Source organism: Procambarus clarkii, chromosome 86 (genome assembly GCF_040958095.1).
Source record: "Procambarus clarkii isolate CNS0578487 chromosome 86, FALCON_Pclarkii_2.0, whole genome shotgun sequence".
NCBI classification, from domain to species: domain Eukaryota; kingdom Metazoa; phylum Arthropoda; class Malacostraca; order Decapoda; family Cambaridae; genus Procambarus; species Procambarus clarkii.
The window spans coordinates 6201615-6226146 of NC_091235.1; positions in this window are offsets into that span (position 1 = coordinate 6201615).

Here is a 24532-nt window from a genome sequence, read left to right on the forward strand (position 1 = left end):
GACGCTGCCCAATACTGTCACTATGGCGGTGTGTTCACTCACAGGATGAGTGGCGCTGCCCAATACTGTCACTATGGCGGTGTGTCCACTCACAGGATGAGTGACGCTGCCCAATACTGTCACTATGGCGGTGTGTCCACTCACAGGATGAGTGGCGCTGCCCAATACTGTCACTGTGGCGGTGTGTCCACTCACAGGATGAGTGACGCTGCCCAATACTGTCACTATGGCGGTGTGTCCACTCACAGGATGAGTGACGCTGCCCAATACTGTCACTATGGCGGTGTGTCCACTCACAGGATGAGTGACGCTGCCCAATACTGTCACTATGGCGGTGTGTCCACTCACAAGATGAGTGACGCTGCCCAATTAATTTGTTTAATTTTGCCCTGACGGAGTGAGTTTATTGACTGTTTTTGATTGTTGTCGCCGGAGGTGGCTAGTTTATTGTGCACCCCATACTCCTCCTGTGAGCGGTAGCGCAAAAAGGATTACAGAGGGTACGAAAAGTCTTTATCATACCTCAACGGAGATTATTACATTAACAATTTCATCTATTCTTCACACCTTATAATTACAATGTCAGCTAGTTACACAGAAGTTTCTATTTTAAGAGCTATATATTTATTAGGGTCAGCGCCGCTCATTCTGAGTGAATATATCGCCATAGCAGCATGTACAACACCCGCAATAGGTTACCTTGAGGTGCTTCCGGGGCTTAGCGTCCCCGCGGCCCGGTCGTCGACCAGGCCTCCAAAGAAGAAAGGTAGGAAGAAAACTAATACCGTCACTCTGGTGGTGTGTCACTCACTGGATGAGTGACACACCTCAATAAACTAGCCCTCAGGGTAAAATTAATCTGGATCCGTTACGGTGAGGGAGAGAGTAGTAGCCACTACGGTGAGAGAAGGGCAGCAGAGCTACAGTGAGAAAGGAGGGCAGCGGAAACAGTAAGATAGGACACTGAGGGGAGTGAGAGGGGGCGCTGGGGTGGGTGAGAGAGAGGGGGACGTGGGGGGGGGGGTAGAGAGAGGGGTGTGGGAGGCATCACTCACCACACTTATCATGGGGGGGGGAGGGGCTCATTTCTCCCCCCCCCCTTCCCCCACTAAAACACCCAACAACCACACCTCTTATATAGCCTTATATCCCCCCCTTCCCCCCCCCCTCTCCCTCCATCCCCCCTTCCCCCCCCCTCCTCCCCTCACTCAGGCTTTACTGGCTTCCTCTTCACTATCTACACAAGAGCTCTTCCAACCCACACTATCATCTTCACCATGATGGGTATGGGGTCCATTACCTCTCACAGGATGGGTATGGGGTCCACTACCTCTCACAGGATGGGTATGGGGTCCACTACCTCTCACAGGATGGGTATGGGGTCCACTACCTCTCACAGGATGGGTATGGGGTCCACTACCTCTCACAGGATGAGTATATGGGGTCCACTACCTCTCACAGGATGGGTATGGGGTCCACTACCTCTCACACGATGGGTATGGGGTTCACTACCTCTCACAGGATGGGTTTGGGGTCCACTACCTCTCACAGGATGGGTATGGGGTCCACTACCTCTCACAGGATGGGTATGGGGTCCACTACCTCTCACACGATGGGTATGGGGTCCACTACCTCTCACACGATGGGTATGGGGTCCACTACCTCTCACAGGATGGGTATGGGGTCCACTACCTCTCACAGGATGGGTATGGGGTCCACTACCTCTCACAGGATGGATATGGGGTCCACTACCTCTCACAGGATGGGTATGGGGTCCACTACCTCTCACACGATGGGTATGGGGTCCACTACCTCTCACAGGATGGGTATGGGGTCCACTACCTCTCACAGGATGGGTATGGGGTCCACTACCTCTCACAGGATGGGTATGGGGTTCACTACCTCTCACAGGATGAGTATATGGGGTCCACTACCGCTCACAGGATGGGTATGGGGTCCACTACCTCTCACAGGATGGGTATGGGGTCCACTACCGCTCACAGGATGGGTATGGGGTCCACTACCGCTCACAGGATGGGTATGGGGTCCACTACCGCTCACAGGATGGGTGTAACACTGTAAGGTGTTTGGTTTAGTTGTATTTAAAATACATAGAGATACATGAGTCACAGACAAGGATTTGAGAAGGCGCCAGTTTGTCCGCCTGAAACTCTCACCTCTAAGCGTTAATGACCACCAAGTGACCTGAGGTCAGATCATGCGAATTTCACCTTGCTTCTGCTAATCTTATAATTGGAGCCTGGTAGCCTTCAAACATGCCGACGTTTAAGGAGTGGCTTGGTAGAGTGCCTGAGGCTATCTACTTGTGGGCGGAGTTAGCTACTAGGTTCCCCAATATATACTCGGAGAGCTATCGATTCGAGAGCATTAACAAGACAAAGAACAGGAGCCAGCAGAGGAGAGAAGATGGCCTAGCCAGGGAGGCTGTCGGCCGGCAGGGCGGGACAGTCTCTGTCAACTACAGACCCCCCCCCCTCTCTATCCAGCTATAGGCAGACACTTGGTGAGTTGAGCATTAAGGTGACTTGGTCGTGTTTACATATGTTGTGTGATGATCACGGGCAGTCAAGTTGTAGGGTCTCAAATTCTTGGATGATGACTCACTTTGCATATTAAACTGAAACATTTTAGTTGAATTGCTAAATTATGATACTTCATGTGAAATATAACTATGAATCTATTATTTAAATTGTGTTTAACTTTGTTCCCTAGAGCTTTGAGTTGAGGTGAGAAAGCCTCTGTGGTTACTGGTTTCATGATTTTAATGAGTACGTGATACAGATGGAACAGACTAATAATGACCTCTTGATAACATCTTTGAGTATATTGTGATACAGACAAGTTCCATTCCTTGTCATGCATGTAATGTTCTAGAATGGATGGTGGCAGCATTTCGTCTTCTACTATCTACTCTTCTACTTCTACTATCTACTCTTCTACTTCTACCTATCTATTCCTCTCCCTCCACCCCTCTCTGAACTCTCACTTTCAGTTAATGACCCTCCTCGCTCCTCCCACCTCTCTACCTCTCTCACCCCAAACCCTCACTAATTACTTCCCTAGTCTTCTCTTTCCTTTCGTGTCTCTTATACGTTTGTGGCAGTGAAATGTATTCTAGAGTTCTCTCTAGAGTTTCGGGTAGCTGGTCAAGTTACGGCGCCTTGTAGTCTTAGCACCTAGGTAGTCAAATACCTAGGTTACAAGGTGTTGAACGAGAGAGGTGGCCTTAGGAACTCTGGAGGGTGCTCTAGAATAGTTAGCTAACTGGGGACGGGATAACGGACTAGAGAGCTGTTTTCCCAGGCCTCGTTAGTTAACTGGGGGTTGGAATAATGGACAAGATAGAATTATTTTCCCCACCCCCCGTTACATGGGTATGGGGTCCACTACCTCTCACAGGATGGGCATTGGGTCCACTACCTCTCACAGGATGAGTATATGGGGTCCACTACCGCTCACAGGATGGGTATGGGGTCCACTACCTCTCACAGGATGGGTATGGGGTCCACTACCTTTCACAGGATTGGTATGGGGTCCACTACCTCTCACAGGATGGGTATGGGGTCCACTACCTTTCACAGGATTGGTATGGGGTCCACTACCTCTCACAGGATGGGTATGGGGTCCACTACCTTTCACAGGATTGGTATGGGGTCCACTACCTTTCACAGGATGGGTATATGGGGTCCACTACCTCTCACAGGATGGGTATGGGGTCCACTACCTCTCACAGGATGGGTATGGGGTCCACTACCTCTCACAGGATGGGTATGGGGTCCACTACCTCTCACAGGATGAGTATATGGGGTCCACTACCTCTCACAGGATGGGTATGGGGTCCACTACCACTCACAGGATGGATATGGGGTCCACTACCTCTCACAGGATGGGTATGGGGTCCACTACCTCTCACAGGATGGGTATATGGGGTCCACTACCACTCACAGGATGGGTATGGGGTCCACTACCACTCACAGGATGGGTATGGGGTCCACTACCTCTCACAGGATGGGTATGGGGTCCACTACCTCTCACAGGATGGGTATGGGGTCCACTACCACTCACAGGATGGGTATGGGGTCCACTACCACTCACAGGATGGGTGTGGGGTCCACTACCTCTCACAGGATGGGTATGGGGTCCACTACCTCTCACAGGATGGGTATGGGGTCCACTACCACTCACAGGATGAGTATGGGGTCCACTACCTCTCACAGGATGAATGAAGCTGCATTAATCAATGAACTAAGACTATTTCCAGCCTCTGACTAAGACTCCCGCACGCCAGGAGACTAAAGAGAAACTTCACAAAGACTTCTAGATCAGAACATGTACATAATGGACAATTAGATAGTAGAATTTGGCACTGTTGAATTTGAACAACTCTTTAAGGTTTTGTATTTGTTAATAAAACCTTAATTTATTTTAAAACTTTTAGCTTTAGTTTTTTCTAGACTCTTGTATACTGAATAGTACCAAATTCTACTATCTAATTGTCCAATACGTCAATATATGTACAATGGTACACATAGTTTATAAATAGAACTACCTGGATAGGAGGAAGGGTTGGCATAAGTGTGTTGAGATGAATGATACATAGCGCTGTATAGCATCTCTGTATAGCATACATAGCATCTCTCTATACACATTAATATGTAGATATACACACGAAGTTCTACCTACACTGATGAGGGGGCCTTGAAGTAGGGCGCAAGCTTAGCTTAGCTGCCAAACATAAACACATCGCCTCAGCAAGGCAGACAGCCCGCGTCGGCAAGGCAGACAGCCCGCGTCGGCAAGGCAGACAGCCCGCGTCGGCAAGGCAGACAGCCCGCGTCGGCAAGGCAGACAGCCCGCGTCGGCAAGGCAGACAGCCCGCGTCGGCAAGGCAGACAGCCCGCGTCGGCAAGGCAGACAGCCCGCGTCGGCAAGGCAGACAGCCCGCGTCGGCAAGGCAGACAGCCCGCGTCGGCAAGGCAGACAGCCCGCGTCGGCAAGGCAGACAGCCCGCGCCGGCAAGGCAGACAGCCCGCGCCGGCAAGGCAGACAGCCCGCGCCGGCAAGGCAGACAGCCCGCGTCGGCAAGGCAGACAGCCCGCGTCGGCAAGGCAGACAGCCCGCGTCGGCAAGGCAGACAGCCCGCGTCGACAAGGCAGACAGCCCGCGTCGACAAGGCAGACAGCCCGCGTCGGCAAGGCAGACAGCCCGCGTCGGCAAGGCAGACAGCCCGCGTCGGCAAGGCAGACAGCCCGCGCCGGCAAGGCAGACAGCCCGCGCCGGCAAGGCAGACAGCCCGCGCCGGCAAGGCAGACAGCCCGCGCCGGCAAGGCAGACAGCCCGCGCCGGCAAGGCAGACAGCCCGCGCCGGCAAGGCAGACAGCCCGCGCCGGCAAGGCAGACAGCCCGCGCCGGCAAGGCAGACAGCCCGCGCCGGCAAGGCAGACAGCCCGCGCCGGCAAGGCAGACAGCCCGCGCCGGCAAGGCAGAGAGCCCGCCAGCTGTCATAACATTGGCAAAACCCATGCTAATAATCTTTCTTTTTAATCTCCTTACAAGATTCTTTTCTCAGCGTACACTAACTGACCTTCAGAGATGTTCTTCATCCCACAGCAGTGCCAAATTAAATGAACATATATGACATCCTTTTGAAGTCCTCAGCCTTCCTGTAGACGACTCACACTGGATAGGAGACGAGCAACTCTTCCCGCCATACTTGGTGTCCGCACAGCCTCCCAGAATGTCTGCTTTCCTTTCCTTTGGATCAAATGATCTTCTAAAAAGAAATCATGCCAGATCTCTCTGCCGATTCGGCAGAGATAGGATGGGTATGGGGTCCACTACGTCCATACATACAGCAAGACTATACATACTACATAATACATACAAGACTTACATACAAGCCTGCCGTCATTGAATGGTCCAATCAGTGGAATGTTATTTTTTTATTTTTTTTAAATTTTGCCCCGAGTGGGGAGTTTATTGGGCAGCGCCACTCATCCTGTGAGTGGACACACCGCCATAGCAGCATGTACAACACTCCCCAATAGGAAGAAAACCCGCTGGGTTGTTCATGTTACAGCCTCGGCACCCAGACCTGACCTAGCAAACTCGCAACAAGCAAGTTGTAACAACGTAATGAGGGAGAAACTAGGTACAAGGCCTTGCGACATGCTAATGTCTCAACAGGAGACAGCTCACCACCTAGCAGTGAGTGCTCCCCATGCACGGGACTTTCATTTAGCAGAACTTATAACCGCAACATTCTCATCTAGATCCAGGGACTGCTTTTAAAGGCCCTCGGCCTTGGAGCCACAATTTTAAGTGAGCACAAATATGTTTGCAACAAGGAATAAGCAGGATGTAAACAAGGTTTATATTATTGCATATATATCACATCTTTACCGTGGTAATATACGAAACTACCAACCCAGTCCACCTAGGCTCAGGAACCTGTACACCAGTTCATTAACAGTCGAGAGATCGGGAGACCAAAGAGCCGAAACTCGACCCTCACAAGGACAACTAGGTAAGTATATATCTACTAGCCAGAAGGCGTCCCCCGAGCCATTGGGTCCCGGCCTGTCCCGCCCTCTCGGGGGACGGGACGGGGGCCATCGCTCCCTATCCCCCCCCCCTCCCCCAGACCTCTCCCACGATACAGGCGCCAAGCTTTCTGCCCGGACCAGACCGCCCGCCCGCCCGCCCGCTCACTTGTTTTTGCCGCTCCGTGGAGTGAGGTAACCCCACCCCTTAAGTGGCGTTAGTCGGTAGAGGCCAAAGTAGGGAGGTGAGGGGAGGGGGAGGTAAAGTGTGTGTGGGGGGGGAGGGGTGGGGGAGGACCTTGAAGCGATATATGGCGACATTGGTGTATAAATATACAAAGTGACAAGGGCAGGAATTTATTGCACGGATGTTGAGTGCGAGGTACATGTTGCGGGAGCTAGGCGTGGTGAGGTCCCTCTCATGCGGCATGTTGCACACTCATGCAGCATGTTGCACACTCATGCAGCATGTTGCACACTTGTGACATATATGTGGCATTCCTTTGAGCCCACTAGTTCGTGCCCCCTTAGTGGGCCTGGCGGCTACGTGGTCAGCGCTCGGGGTTCGTAGTCTTAAGGGTCCGGGTTCGATCCCTGGCGAAGGCGGAAACAGATGTGCAAAGTTTCTTTCACCCTGATGCACCTGCTCACCTAGCAGTAAATAGCCACCTGGGAGTTAGACAACTGCTACGGACTGCTTCGTAGGGATATGAGTGTGTGTGGGTGTGTGAAAATTAGCATTAAGGACTTGCCCGAAATCCTATGCGTGCTGTACAAGAATGTAAGATTTGTATATAATAATAATAATAATAATAATAATAAAGAATCAGTGCTTGCCTTTTAGCGTTTATGTCCCGCTTACTGGACTTAATTGCTCTCTTCCCGTTGCGTTACAATTTTCCTTTTCTGACGTTCGAATTCTTTGTGGAACCTGGCCTAAAAGTTGTGGATGGAGGTGGCTTCCACCACGTCATCTTTCACCCCTGTACACCCGTTTACCACCCATGCAAGGTACGAATATTTCCTTACATTCCTTCGGCATGTTTCATTCCACTTATGTCCTCTTACCGTACATTTTGTCAGTTTAAAGTATTCAATCTCCGTCTACCTTGTCTATTTCTGGACACACCGCCATAGTGAGTGGATACACTATGGACACCGACAGTATGAGTGGACACACCGCCATAGTGACAGTATTGGGCAGCGCCACTCATCCTGTGAGTGGACACACCGCCATAGTGACAGTATTGGGCAGCGCCACTCATCCTGTGAGTGGACACACCGCCATAGTGACAGTATTGGGCAGCGCCACTCATCCTGTGAGTGGACACACCGCCATAGTGACAGTATTGGGCAGCGCCACTCATCCTGTGAGTGGACACACCGCCATAGTGACAGTATTGGGCAGCGTCACTCATCCTGTGAGTGGACACACCGCCATAGTGACAGTATTGGGCAGCGTCACTCATCCTGTGAGTGAACACACCGCCATAGTGACAGTATTGGGCAGCGCCACTCATCCTGTGAGTGGACACACCGCCATAGTGACAGTATTGGGCAGCGCCACTCATCCTGTGAGTGGACACACCGCCATAGTGACAGTATTGGGCAGCGCCACTCATCCTGTGAGTGGACACACCGCCATAGTGACAGTATTGGGCAGCGTCATTCATCCTGTGAGTGAACACACCGCCATAGTGACAGTATTGGGCAGCGCCACTCATCCTGTGAGTGGACACACCGCCATAGTGACAGTATTGGGCAGCGCCACTCATCCTGTGAGTGGACACACCGCCATAGTGACAGTATTGGGCAGCGCCACTCATCCTGTGAGTGGACACACCGCCATAGTGACAGTATTGGGCAGCGCCACTCATCCTGTGAGTGGACACACCGCCATAGTGACAGTATTGGGCAGCGTCACTCATCCTGTGAGTGGACACACCGCCATAGTGACAGTATTGGGCAGCGTCATTCATCCTGTGAGTGGACACACCGCCATAGTGACAGTATTGGGCAGCGCCACTCATCCTGTGAGTGGACACACCGCCATAGTGACAGTATTGGGCAGCGCCACTCATCTTGTGAGTGGACACACCGCCATAGTGACAGTATTGGGCAGCGCCACTCATCCTGTGAGTGGACACACCGCCATAGTGACAGTATTGGGCAGCGTCACTCATCCTGTGAGTGGACACACCGCCATAGTGACAGTATTGGGCAGCGCCACTCATCCTGTGAGTGGACACACCGCCATAGTGACAGTATTGGGCAGCGTCACTCATCCTGTGAGTGGACACACCGCCATAGTGACAGTATTGGGCAGCGCCACTCATCCCGTGAGTGGACACACCACCATAGTGACAGTATTGGGCAGCGCCACTCATCCTGTGAGTGGACACACCACCATAGTGACAGTATTGGGCAGCGCCACTCATCTTGTGAGTGGACACACCGCCATAGTGACAGTATTAGGCAGCGCCACTCATCTTGTGAGTGGACACACCACCATAGTGACAGTATTGGGCAGCGCCACTCATCTTGTGAGTGGACACACCGCCATAGTGACAGTATTAGGCAGCGCCACTCATCCTGTGAGTGGACACACCGCCATAGTGACAGTATTGGGCAGCGTCATTCATCCTGTGAGTGGACACACCGCCATAGTGACAGTATTGGGCAGCGCCACTCATCCTGTGAGTGGACACACCGCCATAGTGACAGTATTGGGCAGCGCCACTCATCCTGTGAGTGGACACACCGCCATAGTGACAGTATTGGGCAGCGTCACTCATCCTGTGAGTGGACACACCGCCATAGTGACAGTATTGGGCAGCGCCACTCATCCCGTGAGTGGACACACCACCATAGTGACAGTATTGGGCAGCGCCACTCATCCTGTGAGTGGACACACCACCATAGTGACAGTATTGGGCAGCGCCACTCATCCTGTGAGTGGACACACCGCCATAGTGACAGTATTGGGCAGCGCCACTCATCCCGTGAGTGGACACACCACCATAGTGACAGTATTGGGCAGCGCCACTCATCTTGTGAGTGGACATACCGCCATAACAGCATTTACAACACTCCCCAATAGGAAGAAAACCCGCTGGGTTGTTCATCCTGTCACTTGTACCAGTCTTGTGCACTTATTCCCAAAGCAATATGAAGAAACTTGAAAGCAAACAAAATGAAGCCATGAGAATCATTCCTGGAGTTCCAAGAACTGCCAAAACGTCTAATCTATGAGAGGAGTTGTCCCTCCCCAGTGTTAAAAGCAGAATTATGGAAATAAATGCTAAGCTTGTAAATAAGATAGCCAGAGATCCCCATTACAATGATATTCATAAGAAATAACCGAGCTCCGTGTTACTTACAAGAGGAAACAGGAGAAGCAAAAAATGTCATCACAGATCAGTCTGCTACCTGGAAGAGCTTCACCTGCTTGAGCAAGCCCGTGAGCTCCTGCTTGTAGAGAGGTTACCTCCCTGGGAGGATGACTCATGCAAGATCATCATCAACGAAATGACAACGAAAAAGTTCAACATGAAACCACAAGAAATGAAGACCAAGAATCTTGAGGAAATTTATAAACAAGCCGGAAATTAATTGAAACAAATCTACACTGACGGGTCATCGAATCCTGTCAATTGCAGGGCTGGTGCAGCATACATTGATATTAGGAAATAATGCCTTTCAACGCAGAAATTAAGAAAAAGCGCGTATTGAGAACTATGCCTCTTCAACGCAAGCAGCGCTAACTGCCATTGTTATGGCGTTAAGATTCCTTTAACGAAATACTAATGGTACAGTGATCTGCATTGATTCAAAAACAGCACTTCAAAGCCTTAGTAAAAATCGGAGACTTGAAATATACCTGAGAGAATGTGAACATCTAAGTCATTAGAAATATGTGTAGAATAATAAACCCCACATTGTTTGAGTTAGAAAAATACTATTTGTCAAATATTGATACTGTTCTTAAAAGATTCCCCCATTTTGCACCCGCAAGATAACGTAAGATTTTAAGGGTTGACGAATGTTAATCTTCTTGTTTGACAAGCTGTTCACTTGAGACAGTTAATTTAAGCAAGTCCCAGTTGTGTCTGGGTACAAGTGACAGGATGAACAACCCAGCGGGTTTTCTTCCAATTGGGGAGTGTTGTACATGCTGCTATGGCGGTATGTCCACTCACAAGATGAGTGGCGCTGCCTATAAACTCGCCCCTCGGGGCAAAATAAAAAAAAAACTGGTGCGGCATAGTCTATAACGGAGCGCACATGTGCTGTGTACCTCATCTTTAGCACAGCAATAGAGGCTCCATGTCCATTCCAGGTCATAGCTTTCAGTGCTCTGAGTCGACTTTTGCATGTTCCTATGAGTTGGTTGAGCTCCTCTTTCACCCCTTGTTAGAGCCGCCAGTGACGCCAAGGTACCGATAGTGGTCAACCCATTCAAGTGTTACACCGTTAATTTGTAGTTCTTCCTTTTCTCCCCGCTTGTGATGAGAGTTTGCTTTTGTCTTGGTTGTGGAGAGAGTGAAACCGAGTTTAACACATTTCCTTCCAAGGAGTTCAATGGACTGTTGACACTCGTGTACAATGAAACTAGACAACGTACCCAGCAACCAGCGCCTTCCCTCACGGTACCATACGCCCCTCACCATCACCATCATCACCATATTTCACCATCACCACCATATTTCACCATCACCACCATCACCAAGCTGGTCAGAATTGCATTTTACCTTTGTAAACACACATTAATGACATTATGTAAAAACACACATCGAACACTGTCTATGTAGATAAGACGTAAATCTGTGTATTTATATATTTTTGTATGTAGGTTTAACACTTCAATCACTTTCTGTGGTTGACTGTTCAAAAAAAAGCATTGACCTATACGTTTAAGAGATCTCTAACCCTGTCCATGGAGGACAGAAGAAAATGTATATATGCTGGTTAGTAGTGTAAATGTCTGGCCACGTCTGTGGTAGGAATAAAATCACACATCTCCACCACCTTCAACGCCACCAACTTCATCATCACAGTCACCATCACCCTCACCATGACCGCTCACATGCCCATCCTGTGGGTGAACCCCATACCCAACCTGTGGGTGAACCCCATGCCCATCCTGAGGGTGAACCCCATACCCAACCTGTGAGAATGTGACAATTCCTTATGACTTACTGCCTGCACTAGAAAAGACGATTCGTCGAGCACAGGAGGTCTTACCCTTTGGCAAATATCCCTCTGGCACCTTTGGTTAGGTGCCAGACACTTTTCCTTAGGTGCCAGACACTTTTGTTTAGGTGCCAGGCACCTTTGGTTAGGTGCCAGACACAAAAGTCCAGCTGTGCCATATCTTGTAAGTGATAACAGCGAGAGATGGTTCTCAGGTATTGTCTTTAATTATTTCTTGTTCTTTTTAACACTGACATCAATGCCCCAAGCCCTTGTCATAGTGATATCAATGTCCCAACCCCTTGTCATAGTGATATCAATACCTCAAGCCCTTGTCATAATGATATCAATGCCCCCAAGCCCTTGTCATTGTGATATCAATGCCCCAAGCCCTAGTCATAGTGATATCAATGCCCCAAGCCCTTGTCATAGTGATATCAATGTCCCAAGCCCTTGTCATAGTGATATCAATACCCCATGCCACAGTGATATCAATCCCCCAAGCCCTTGTCATAGTGATATCAATGCCCCAAACCCATGCCACAGTGATATCAATCCCCCAAGCCCTTGTCATAGTGATATCAATGCCCCAAACCCATGCCACAGTGATATCAATCCCCCAAGCCCTTGTCATAGTGATATCAATGCCCCAAACCCTTCTCATAGTGATATCAGCAACCTTTCCCGGCTCCCAGTTGACTGTAAGCCGAGACATAATTAGGACATCAGTTACAGTAAGGTGGAAATATTTACATATATGACTTCGACGTATATATGTGTGTGTTTAGGAGTTTAGATCAGTAATATCAGGTCAAAGGTATTGATTAAATTTTTATCAAGCTGGTAAAAGGTTACTTTTATCTATAAATTCATCAGTAATATCTGGTCAAAGGTATTGTTTGCTCCAAGCTGGTGAAAGCTTCGATTCTAATAGGTGTCAAAGCTTGTGACAGATATTGCAATTATAGCTTTGTAGAGTGTGATACTGTAAGGAGAAATATTTTCGTAGATCTAGAAAAATACAATCTCAATGCATGATCTATTTGAAATATTTAATTTAGATTCTTACAGGTGAAAGCGTTTAAGTGCCCAGTGATCTTGTATAATTATAATATTAATTATTATACACAGAAATCACAATAACATATCACAGGAAAAAATCCAGAAGAGCCCTAATCAGGGTTCGAACCTGTGTACTGGATGTTTCCAGACGCCCTTTAGTCCACTGTACCACGACATGGTGAATTATAATAGTAATTATAATACTATAATTATAATACTAATTAACAAGTTAAGTAATAATTGTAATTAAGAAACAATAAGATGCTTATCTTAACATACTAAGAAGGTTAGGTAAGGTCAGTGTTTTCTATGAAGCTTTTCAATGTAAACTAAAATATTCACAATAAATTAGTATGTCACATATGCACTTATTTAATAAGTCAATATTGACTGTACGAAAGTGCGAGAACGGGTTGACTAATTATAATATTATTCAGTTATTCAGTACTTTTGCGTTTTGCAGTTATCAAAGTTATGTTCATATATCCGCAAATTATCTTAAAAGATCTCAATTATATTCCACTATCCCCCTGTGTTCCCCCTGGGTTAACCATCTTTTATAAAAGTTATCCGCAACTAGCCTCAGTTATCCACAGTTCACAGTATCATATATAATCACAGTAGGTTTTCTTAATTATCTTACGGGCTATTCTTGCCCGTGCCACCTCCTGGGTGTCTAAATCTTCATCAATCAATCTTAATTATCCGGGTAATTATCTTGGTATATTCCGAGTTATCAAGATAACATATGTTCTCTTGTTCCAAAGAATTAACTCAAGATCACATTTCATCTTCAACCACTTGTAAATGAAAGAGTAAATTAATTAACTTTGACATATGTCAACTGTTCAATAATTTAAGGTCTATAGACAAAGAGCACAAGAGCATATAAATGAGCTACTCTATAAAGTAGTTGTACTACTACTACTACTTTAGAAAGAGCTGAGTGCTCTTTATAAAGTACTCATTTGCTTCACTTGCTTCTACATATGTCCCTCAGTATGAATAGCTCTGAATGACAATTACATCTGACTGTCGGATGAGCAGTTCATTGCTGATCTATCCGCTATACGGAGTATACCTGGGATATACTCCAATTATATTCCAGGAACTCTATATACCCGTTATCAGAGAGTGAAGGCGTAATGAACCACGAGAGGTTATAAAGTCATTCCGTGATGAGTGTGTCTGTGGTGAAGATAACCGGACATCCTGTGTGACAGTGAGTACCAGCGTTATCCTCACTCTCACAAGACCTAATTGCATTCCTCAGATTAGGCAAAATTGTAATTAATTTTTGTCAATAAAGATGTTATTGTGACTCCTCGTCTTGATTATTAACGTGGCTGAAGTATGTTGACCAGACCACACACTAGAGAGTGAAGGGACGACGACGTTCCGGGCCGTCCTGGACCACAATCGACTTGAAAATGGTCCAGGATGTACCGAAATGTCGTCGTCCCTTCACTTTCTAGTGTGTGGTCTGGTCAATATGTTAATAATGAATAATGTTCTTCATGGAGTCCAAGTGATGGGTCGTTGTATACGGTCCGTAAGGTCGTAATAAGGTGCCCACGTCTGGAGCTTCACAATAACAACGTTAACTGAAGAACAGACAATATTGCCCTTACCTGTACTCCGTGCTGAGCACTCGTCTCCAGCAGCACTTACCTGGTGGGAGAGGAACACAAATTATGCACTCATATATATATATATATATATATATATATAATTAGTGATGCACTCATATATAGTTAGTATTACACTCAGATATAGTTAGTAATGGGCTCCATGCACCTTGGTGTGTCCAGTACGTTCACCACTAGGCCTTTGTAAATGCACATTAATGCCACTGTAAAAGACACATTGAACACTTTATGTAGGGCATACGTAAATCTGTGTATCTATGTATTTACGTATGTAGGTTAGCTTAGCATTTTAAAAGCACCGAATCACCTTCTGTGGTTGATTGTTCAATAAACCCCTGAACTATATGTTTAACACATCTCTAACCCTGTCCATGGAGGACAGAAGAAAATGTATATATGCTAGTTAGCATTGTAAATGTGTGGTCACGTCTGTGGTAGAAAAAAAACACTAGGTCACACTGACTGTTCAAAAGTATTGAAAGTCGTCTGACTCTTAACCCAATTCCCGACAGCACTCGGCGACCCATTTTGGGCACAGATATTTCATCAAATCACTTCATCATGTTGAGGCCACGTGAATAACATTGATGTAGGTAAAGTAATTCATCAACTACTTACAGGGAACTACTAGTAGGGAAATATAAGTAGTTCCCTACTTATATTCAGGGAACCCAGTGAACAGCAAGACTGCTGTGAGCCCCCACATGAACCCAATTCAAGTTCAATGTAAGTTAGAGACAATTAGATACATATTGAAACGATAAAGTAGATTAGACTATTTCTACCCTGCGCGAACCCCAAGGACCTGAAGAGTCCATGTACAACAACGGTCGACTTGTAAAAGTGACAGGATGAACAACCCAGCGGGTTTTCTTCCTATTGGGGAGTGTTGTACATGCTGCTATGGCGGTGTGTCCACTCACAAGATGAGTGACGCTGCCCAATAAACTCGCCCCTCGGGCCAAAATTTAAATTTGTAAACAAAAACACAGCCACTGGGAAGGTCAATACATCTTTGCTCAGGTGACATTTGGATCACCTTGAGGCCCACCTACGCATCACCTTAAGCCTCGCTAAGCTACAGTAGTCCTTTGAAGGCTCCCGCCACTCGACTTCAAGTAATGACGTCAGAGATAAGCTCTTGACCTATGGGATCAAGCCCGACTCTTGTGTCATACGGGTATAATTCACCAGACACTTGGCTTTATTGGGTGTCAAGTTCTATTGCCATTTTTGTGTGCAGACGTCTGTTTATGGGGCGTGTTATATTGGCTTATCGGCAGGATATCTTGCCCAGGATGTAGGATATACTATTTTGTTGAGGGGAGAGGGGAATTCTTGTGTTGTGGTGAGAGGGGAATTCTTGTGTTGTGGTGAGAGAGAAATTCTTGTGTTGTGGTGTGAGGGAAATTCTTGTGTTTTGGGGAGAGGGGAATTCTTGTGTTGAGGGGAGAGAGGAATTCTTGTGTTGTAGAGAGAGGGGGATTCTTGTGCTTTCCCTGATTCTTGCTAATCTAGATGTTATTTATGATATTAATGAGACAAAGTGGGCTTCATCCACTAGTGTGTGACTTTGTCAAAGTGGAAATCCTCCACTTGTAGTCAACTTGGACCAAGTTCGAGTACTCCCGCCAAGACGCAAATGACGCCCAGAAAACCTTACGTCCTTCCGCTTAAAGTCTCGAGGAAGTAGATTTGAAGACGCATTTGAACCTCGAACCTGGGACACACAAAAGCACCGACGAGACGAATGTCGACGGCGTTGTTCCGACGCTACACAATATACAAGATCCGGCCCCCCCCCCCCCCTAAAAAAAAAATAAACATAAATCTTCGATAATTAAGCCAGCCCGAGAATCCGGATCTAGGACAGAGCGACGACGTTTAGAACGCAAGAACGAGGGGTTCGACTCCCGGTAATGAGACACGAAGATGGCCCGCCACTGACGTCAGGACCTCACTGTGACCAGACTGTACCGCGGGTCGCCCTGACAAGCGCCCTTACGGATGTGAGAGGGAAAAACGAGTAATTTATGGATCCGAGATATTCTTTACTCCTCCGCTAGGGAGCTGTGTCCTCCCTTCTTCGCTGGTGTGGAAGGGGGGGGGTAATGGAGGGGGAGGGGGGAGGGGGATGGAGGGGGATGGAGGGGGAGGGTTAGGGTGAAGTTGGTGGAGGGAGGGGGGAGAAGGGAAGAGGTATGGGAATAGGAGAGAGGGGAGGGGGGAGAAGGATAGTTTCTACAGACGTCTTTTATTATTTGAAAGGGGAGTGTCTGAAGCAGTACGTATGGGAAATAAAGAGCTAGAGTGGACTCTAGCTCTAGGTGAACTCCGTGGTTATTATGTACTCACCTAGTTGTGCTTGCGGGGGTTGAGCTCTGGCTCTTTGGTCCCGCATCTCAACCGTCAATCAACTGGTGTACAGATTCCTGAGCCTACTGGGCTCTATCATACCTATATTTGAAACTGTGTATGGAGTCAGCCTGCACCACATCACTTCCTAGTGCATTCCATTTGTTAACTACTCTGACACTGAAAAAAAAAATTGTTAACGTCTCTGTGGCTCATCTGGGTACTAAGTTTCCACCTGTGTCCCCTTGTTCGTGTTCCACCCGTGCTGAAGAGTTTGTCTTTGTCCACCCTGTCAATTCCCCTGAGAATTTTGTAGGTGGTTATCATGTCTCCCCTTACTCTTCTGTTTTCTAGGGACGTGAGGTTCAACTACTTTAGCCTTTCCTCGTAGCTCATACCTCTCAGTTCTGGGACAAGTCTGGTGGCATACCTCTGAATCTTCTCTAACTTTGTCTTGTGTTTAACTAGGTATGGACTCCAGTCTGGAGCTACATACTACAGGATTGGTCTGACATAAGTGGTATACAGTGTTCTGAACGATTCCTTACAGAAGTTTCTAAAGACAGTTCTTATGTTGGCCAGTCTAGCATATGCCGCTGATGATATCCTTTTGATGTGGGCCTCTGGGGACAAGTTCGGTGTGATATCAACCCCCAGATCTTTCTCTCTATTTGACTCTTGCAGGATTTCACCACCCAGATGGTACCTTGTGTTCAGCCTTAAGCTCCCTTCACCTAATTTCATTACTTTACACTTTCCTGAGTTGAACTTTAGCAGCCATTTTTTTAGACCATTCCTCCAGTTTGTCCAGGTCATCCTGTAGTCTCTGTCTATCTTCATCTGTCTTAATTCTTCTCATAATTTTTGCATCATCAGCAAACATTGAGAGGAATGAGTCTATATCCTCCGGAAGATCGTTTACATATATTAGAAACAGGATGGGTCCAAGTATAGAGCCCTGTGGGGCTCCGCTGGTGACATCTCGCCACTCTGATGTCTCACCCCCCCCCCCCCCCGCCTCACAGTTACTCGCTGTTTCCTGTTGCTTAAATACTCCCTTATCCACTGGAGCACTTTATCTTTTACTCCTGCCTGTTGCTCCAACTTTTGTAACAGCCTTTTCTGAGGTACTGAGTCAAAGGCGTTCTGACAGTCCAAGAAAATGCAGTCTGCCTACCCTTCTCTTTCTTGCCAAATTTTTGTTGCTTGGTCATAGAACTCTATTAAACATGTGAGGCATGATTTACCATCTCTGAACCCATGCTGATGGTGTTACAAAGCTGTTTCCCTCCAGATGCTCTACGAGCCTTTTCCTCACGATCTTCTCCATCACCTTGCATGGTATACAAGTTAGGAAAAACTGGCTTGTAGTTCAGTGCCTCTTGCCTGTCACCCTTTTTGTATATTGGGACTACGTTAGCTGTCTTCCAACTTTCTGGTTAGTCTCCTGTTTCCAGTGACCTGTTATACACCATGGAGAGTGGCACGCTTAGTGCCTCTGCACCTTCTATTAGTATCCATGGTGAGATTCTGTCAGGACCAACAGCCTTTGTCACATTCAGCTACAACAGACGGGGACGGGGCTGGGTTATACAGCTGTATAACCCAGCTGTATATGTTGTAGTTATGTTGTTATGTAGCTGTAGTTATGTTGGGGGGGGGGATAGGACAGTGTTATACTCTACAGTAGTTATCATGTGGGGGTCATAAACCAATCCAAGACAACTGACCTCTTCTAAATGAACCCCTTATCTTGAGGTTATCTTGAGATGATTTCGGGGCTTAGCGTCCCCGCGGCCCGGTCCTCGAGCAGGCCTCCTTTTTGTTACACCCCCCAGGAAGCAGCCCGTAGCAACTGTCTAGCTCCCAGGTACCTATTTACTGCTAGGTGGCAGGGGGGGGGCATCAGGGTGAAAGAAACTCTACCCATTTGTTTCCGCCTCCAACGGGAATCGAACTCGGACCCTCAGGACTACGAATCCAAAGCGCTGTCCTCTCAGCTGTCAGGCCCCCCTACCCATCCAAACTATACTGCTACTCACCCTTCACGGGACCCACGGACCCTGTTGTTAACACAGCTGACGAAAGGAGTAGGCTCAAAGATCCGAGAAATATACGAAGCCTCTACATCACAGCCCTCTTCTAACCAAATGCGGCCTAACCTAACCTTTATATAGGACGTATACGAGGTGGTGGTGGTTTTAGATTCAACTACTCGGAACAAAAAGTTGCAAGTAGCACGGGCTATGGTGAGCCCGTAGTGGACTTACCTGGCACAGGAGCGGGGCAAGTAGCACGGGCTATGGTGAGCCCGTAGTGGACTTACCTGGCACAGGAGCGGGGCAAGTAGCACGGGCTATGGTGAGCCCGTAGTGGACTTACCTGGCACAGGAGAGGGGCAAGTAGCACGGGCTATGGTGAGCCCGTAGTGGACTTACCTGGCACAGGAGAGGGGCAAGTAGCACGGGCTATGGTGAGCCCGTAGTGGACTTACCTGACACAGGAGCGGGGCAAGTAGCACGGGCTATGGTGAGCCCGTAGTGGACTTACCTGACACAGGAGCGGGGCAAGTAGCACGGGCTATGGTGAGCCCGTAGTGGACTTACCTGACACAGGAGCGGGGCAAGTAGCACGGGCTATGGTGAGCCCGTAGTGGACTTACCTGACACAGGAGAGGGGCAAGTAGCACGGGCTATGGTGAGCCCGTAGTGGACTTACCTGACACAGGAGAGGGGCAAGTAGCACGGGCTATGGTGAGCCCGTAGTGGACTTACCTGACACAGGAGCGGGGCTGTAATTGGTATACGAGGTTTGTGACGTCATAATGTACATAGGCTTTGGGTCCTATTGTATGAAAGGCCAACTACTAGTGACCTTGCCAGGGATGCCATACCCAATAGTTGCCTAATACCCGGGTACCCATTTTACTGCGGCAGGTGGTGATCAGACGCATCAGATGAAAGGAAACGTGCCCAGTTGACTCCGTCTACCCGCTGGGAGGGATGGAACCCGAGACCCTCTGTTGTGTGTGTAGGGGACGTTGACCCCAAGCCGCTACCAGGTAACTGGGGGACGTGAACCCCGGACATATGACTTCCTGACCCCTGATGACCCCGGGGACACTTGACCCCGGGCCCTGACTACTGGTGACCCCGTTCGCCAAGATCCTCACACAGGTCGAAGGTCTACTGAAAGAAAGTACGTAGCAAACAAGACTTTATATTCCATGTCTTAAAAAAAAAGCAATGTTTTTGTTTACAGTTGAGCGTTCATTGTAGGGCGTTCACTGTTGAGAGTTCACTCCAGGACATTCACTGCTATGCGGTCAACGCCGGACTTTCCGTTTCTTTTCCTTTTTTTTGCACAGTTCACCGAGTCTTATATGGTGTGTTCCCCTGTAATTTACTTCTTGCCACACACTCTTGTCTATAAAAACTCTTGATACCGTTCCTTGTTGATGGGCAGTGTTCCTTAGGTACTGAGGTCAGTGACTTTGGACAGTCTACACCGTATCCCTGAGGGCCTGAGGTCAATGACTGTACAGTCTTCACCATATCCCTTAAGAGCCGAGATCAGTAACTGTAAGGTACTCACAGTATCCCTTATGACCTGAATTCGGTGAATCTTGCAGCGCCAGTCCCCCATCCCCCAAAAAAGGGACTCCAGTCACCTCCCAGAAGCACCTGGGGGCCCCTCTGAACAAGCTGAAGTAGAGGTGAGTCTCTCCAAAGGTCACCTACTGTCCTCACAACGCGGTCCCGTTCACTCCGGAACAGGTTACTGAGGCCTTCACTAAGGCAATCGAGGTATTCAGACTCTGGCGTCCTAGTGCCAACAATTCCGCAGTTACATGGCACCGACGACACTGTCTCTCTTGCCGTCAGTCAATTGTCAGGATGAGGCTAAATCTTCATACTTGACGGCGAGGCTTAACTTAGGTAAGGTTAGGTAAGTTATGTCAGCTAAGTTAGGTTAGGTTAGGGAAGTTAGGTTCTCCGCTGTGTCTTGACGGCAGTACTGTGTTCCATGTGGACAGTGTCACTGAGGATACTGTGTTGTGACGGGCACTATGTAGGTCTTCCACATGACGTCTGGTGTATTGGTACATGGTCCCTCACCATCCTTCACCATCCTTCACCTTCGTGGTCCTTCACCATCCTTGAGATCCTTGAGAAGCTTCGTCCTTTACATATAATAATCTGTCTACCTCAGGAACAATGAAATATATCTCCGGCAGTTAGACTCGGGGGGGATAGGTATTCGCAAGGCGACACAGTTAGCATTGCCGGCATTCTTATCCTCGACCAGTGCAACAGGTGAATTAGTTAAGGAAATACTACCGGAACACCTAAGAGACTTCATTGGGATTCATGATCCCAAATTCGCGGAAGGAGCCGGTCAGTGGGACACTCTCGTCAACTCTCATCCTCGACCGACTTTTCCAAATGACTGCAAACAGTCCAAATGGGATAGCCCCATAGTGGAGAACATCGCCACATCATTGCTGGAGGCAGCTTCCAGGAAGGACAAAGCGCGTCTTCTAGCTGTGCAAGCTCCCCATGCCGGGGACTTCCTGTTGGCAGTCCCTAATTCCGCCTTGGGCACCCGCCTGGACCATCGGACCCTAAGTATTGGTGTTGCTCTGCGCCTTGCCGCCCCTATCTCCACCGAGCACCGGTGTATTTGCGGCCATGCACGGGCAGACCAATACGGCAGCCATGGTCTCATCTGTCGTAAGACACAGGGAAAGATTGCCAGACATGAAGCAGTCAATGACATCATCAAGAGAAGTTTGGCTTCAGCTGGGTGCCCAGCACAAAGGGAACCTCAGTTGTGCAGACCTGACAACAGCCAAAAACGCCCAGATGGAGTCACCCTGCAGCCGTGGAGGGAAGGCAAACAGGTCGTGTGGGACTACACGTGTGCATCCACATTGGCTGATACCTATCTACCTTACAGCGCAGCTGAGGGAGGCGGGGCGGCCACCTTCAGGGAGACCCAGAAAACTAACAAGTACAGGGACCTAGAACGTTGTTACAGGTTCGTGCCAATAAGCTCTGAGACTCTGGGCGCCTGGGGTAAATGTGCACTTAAGTTCCTGAAGGAGCTGGGCGAGGAACTCATTGGGAAGACTAGAGACCCAAGAGCGGCCAGTTTTATGTTCCAGCGCCTCAGTGTCGCTGTTCAGAGGGGAAATGCGTGCTGTATCTTGGGTACGCACCCGACCCCCGAGGAACTGGACGAGGTCTTCGAACACTGATTGGTATATTGGTATATAAGTGTGTGTTTTCTGTAAACTGTAACATTGCAATAAAATCAAATAAAAAAAAAATAATAGGGGTGGTAGGAGAGGAAAAGATTAAAGTATTCAGTGAGAATCCACAAGGTCTTCTCTGAACACTATTTATTTTCTTCTTCGAGGATGTGGGTCCCTTTAATTAAACCAGTGGTGGTACCCCTATGTGTATATATATATATATATATATATATATATATATATATATATATATATATATATATATATATATATATATATATATATATATATATATATATATAATACACACACACACTGTATTATATATATATATAATACACACACACATGCTCACTCAATTCGACTCAGTAGGTAAGCAGTTACAAAACTGGAGACTGGAATTTTAAACAGTAGTAAATGAATTATTATTTTACTAAAGAAAAAAATCACACGATGAATTAAATAGTTGGAAAAGTAGTTAATGTACGAACTTTAAACACATTACTCTTTCATTCAACTTGAGCATTGGCAATTTAAATATCTACAATTATTGACAATAGGCTATCGTGATCTTGAACTTCAAATTTATCAGAATTATGTTAACTTATCACTCACTTGAGACCTATACTTTAGAGCCAGCACTACAGTCTTAATATATAAAGAACAGGTAAAGTATTTACCTGTTCTTGTTCTTTAGAACAGAAGTTTACCTGCTCTTTAGAACAGGTAAAGTCATATAATAGATAAACGAAATGTTCTAAACATGCCCCTTAGAACAGCCTAGCATCAACGAGTAACATCAGTGAGTAGATCAAGGTAGAGGTCATTACCTCCTAGCAACAGGGAGTAGATCAAGGTAGAGATCATTACCTCCTAGCAACAGGGAGTAGATCAAGGTAGAGTTCATTACCTCCTAGCAACAGGGAGTAGATCAAGGTAGAGTTCATTACCTCCTAGCAACAGGGAGTAGATCAAGGTAGAGATCATTACCTCCTAGCAACAGGGAGTAGATCAAGGTAGAGATCATTACCTCCTAGCAACAGGGAGTAGATCAAGGTAGAGATCATTACCTCCTAGCAACAGTGAGTAGATGAAGGTAGAGATCATTACCTCCTAGCAACAGGGAGTAGATCAAGGTAGAGATCATTACCTCCTAGCAACAGGGAGTAGATCAAGGTAGAGATCATTACCTCCTAGCAACAGTGAGTAGATCAAGGTAGAGATCATTACCTCCTAGCATCAGTGAGTAGATCAAGGTAGAGATCATTACCTCCTAGCAACAGGGAGTAGATCAAAGTAGAAATCATTACCTCCTAGCAACAGGGAGTAGATCAAGGTAGAGATCATTACCTCCTAGCATCACTGAGTAGATCAAGGTAGAGATCATTACCTCCTAGCAACAGGGAGTAATGAGCAACCTTCAACCTGCCGGTTGCATTTCCGGGTCTTACAACTTGCATCCGCGGTCAGGTGACCCCCCCCCCCTTGGTCGTCAGCCTCGCTCTCCACGCTCGGTCATCTTTGATCTCCTCCTGTTACCCCTCTATGTTGGTCCTCTTGGCCTTCGTCCTCCTACTCACAGGCATGTAGGAGAAGCTGATGCTCCTGTCCGACCAGGTAATTGAGGAGACTAATTATGACAAGTATGTGGCTGCTTTAGTGGTCCAAGATAACCCATTAACATCTTAGTGATGGTAACAGTGACGGTGGCCACCGACAGCTGGGGTCCGTTGACCCTGTCACTCACTTGTCATTAATTAAAACAACAACGAAGCCGGTCGGCCGAGCGGACAGCATGCTGGACTTGTGATCCTGTGGTTCCGGGTTCGATCCCAGGCGCCGTCGAGAAACAATGGGCAGAGTTTCTTTCACCCTATGCCCCTGTTACCTAGCAGTAAAATAGGTACCTGGGTGTTAGTCAGCCGTCACGGGCTGCTTCCTGGGGGTGGATGCCTGGTCGAGGACCGGGCCGCGGGGACACTAAAGCCCCGAAATCATCTCAAGATAACCTCAAGATAACACCTCACAATGTCACTGAAAGCGATGAGTCACAATAACGTGGCTGAAGTATGTTGAATCGAGTTGAGAATGGTCTAGGACGGACCGAAACGTCGTCGTCCCTTCATTTTCTAGTGTGTGGACTGGTCAACATGTCACTGAAAGTTCTCTTTCTCTCTGCAAACAGCCGTGTCTCACCACATCACTAATCCCTTGACGAGAGTTATGAATGCTGGTTGAGTTTCCCAGCTGCCTGTTCGAGGCACTCGGTGGCATCCTTCACACTTGGCACTCACTCCTCACAACACTACCCCTTGCTGCTTCAGTTCCTTCAGGAGTAACAGGGCCCCTCAGATACCTTACACACCCACGCTGGGCCTCACTGGAATGTTCTAAGTGACAGGACATCAACACGGTGTTCGCACAGCTCTCAAGTTCTTCCTTACTGATGAGAA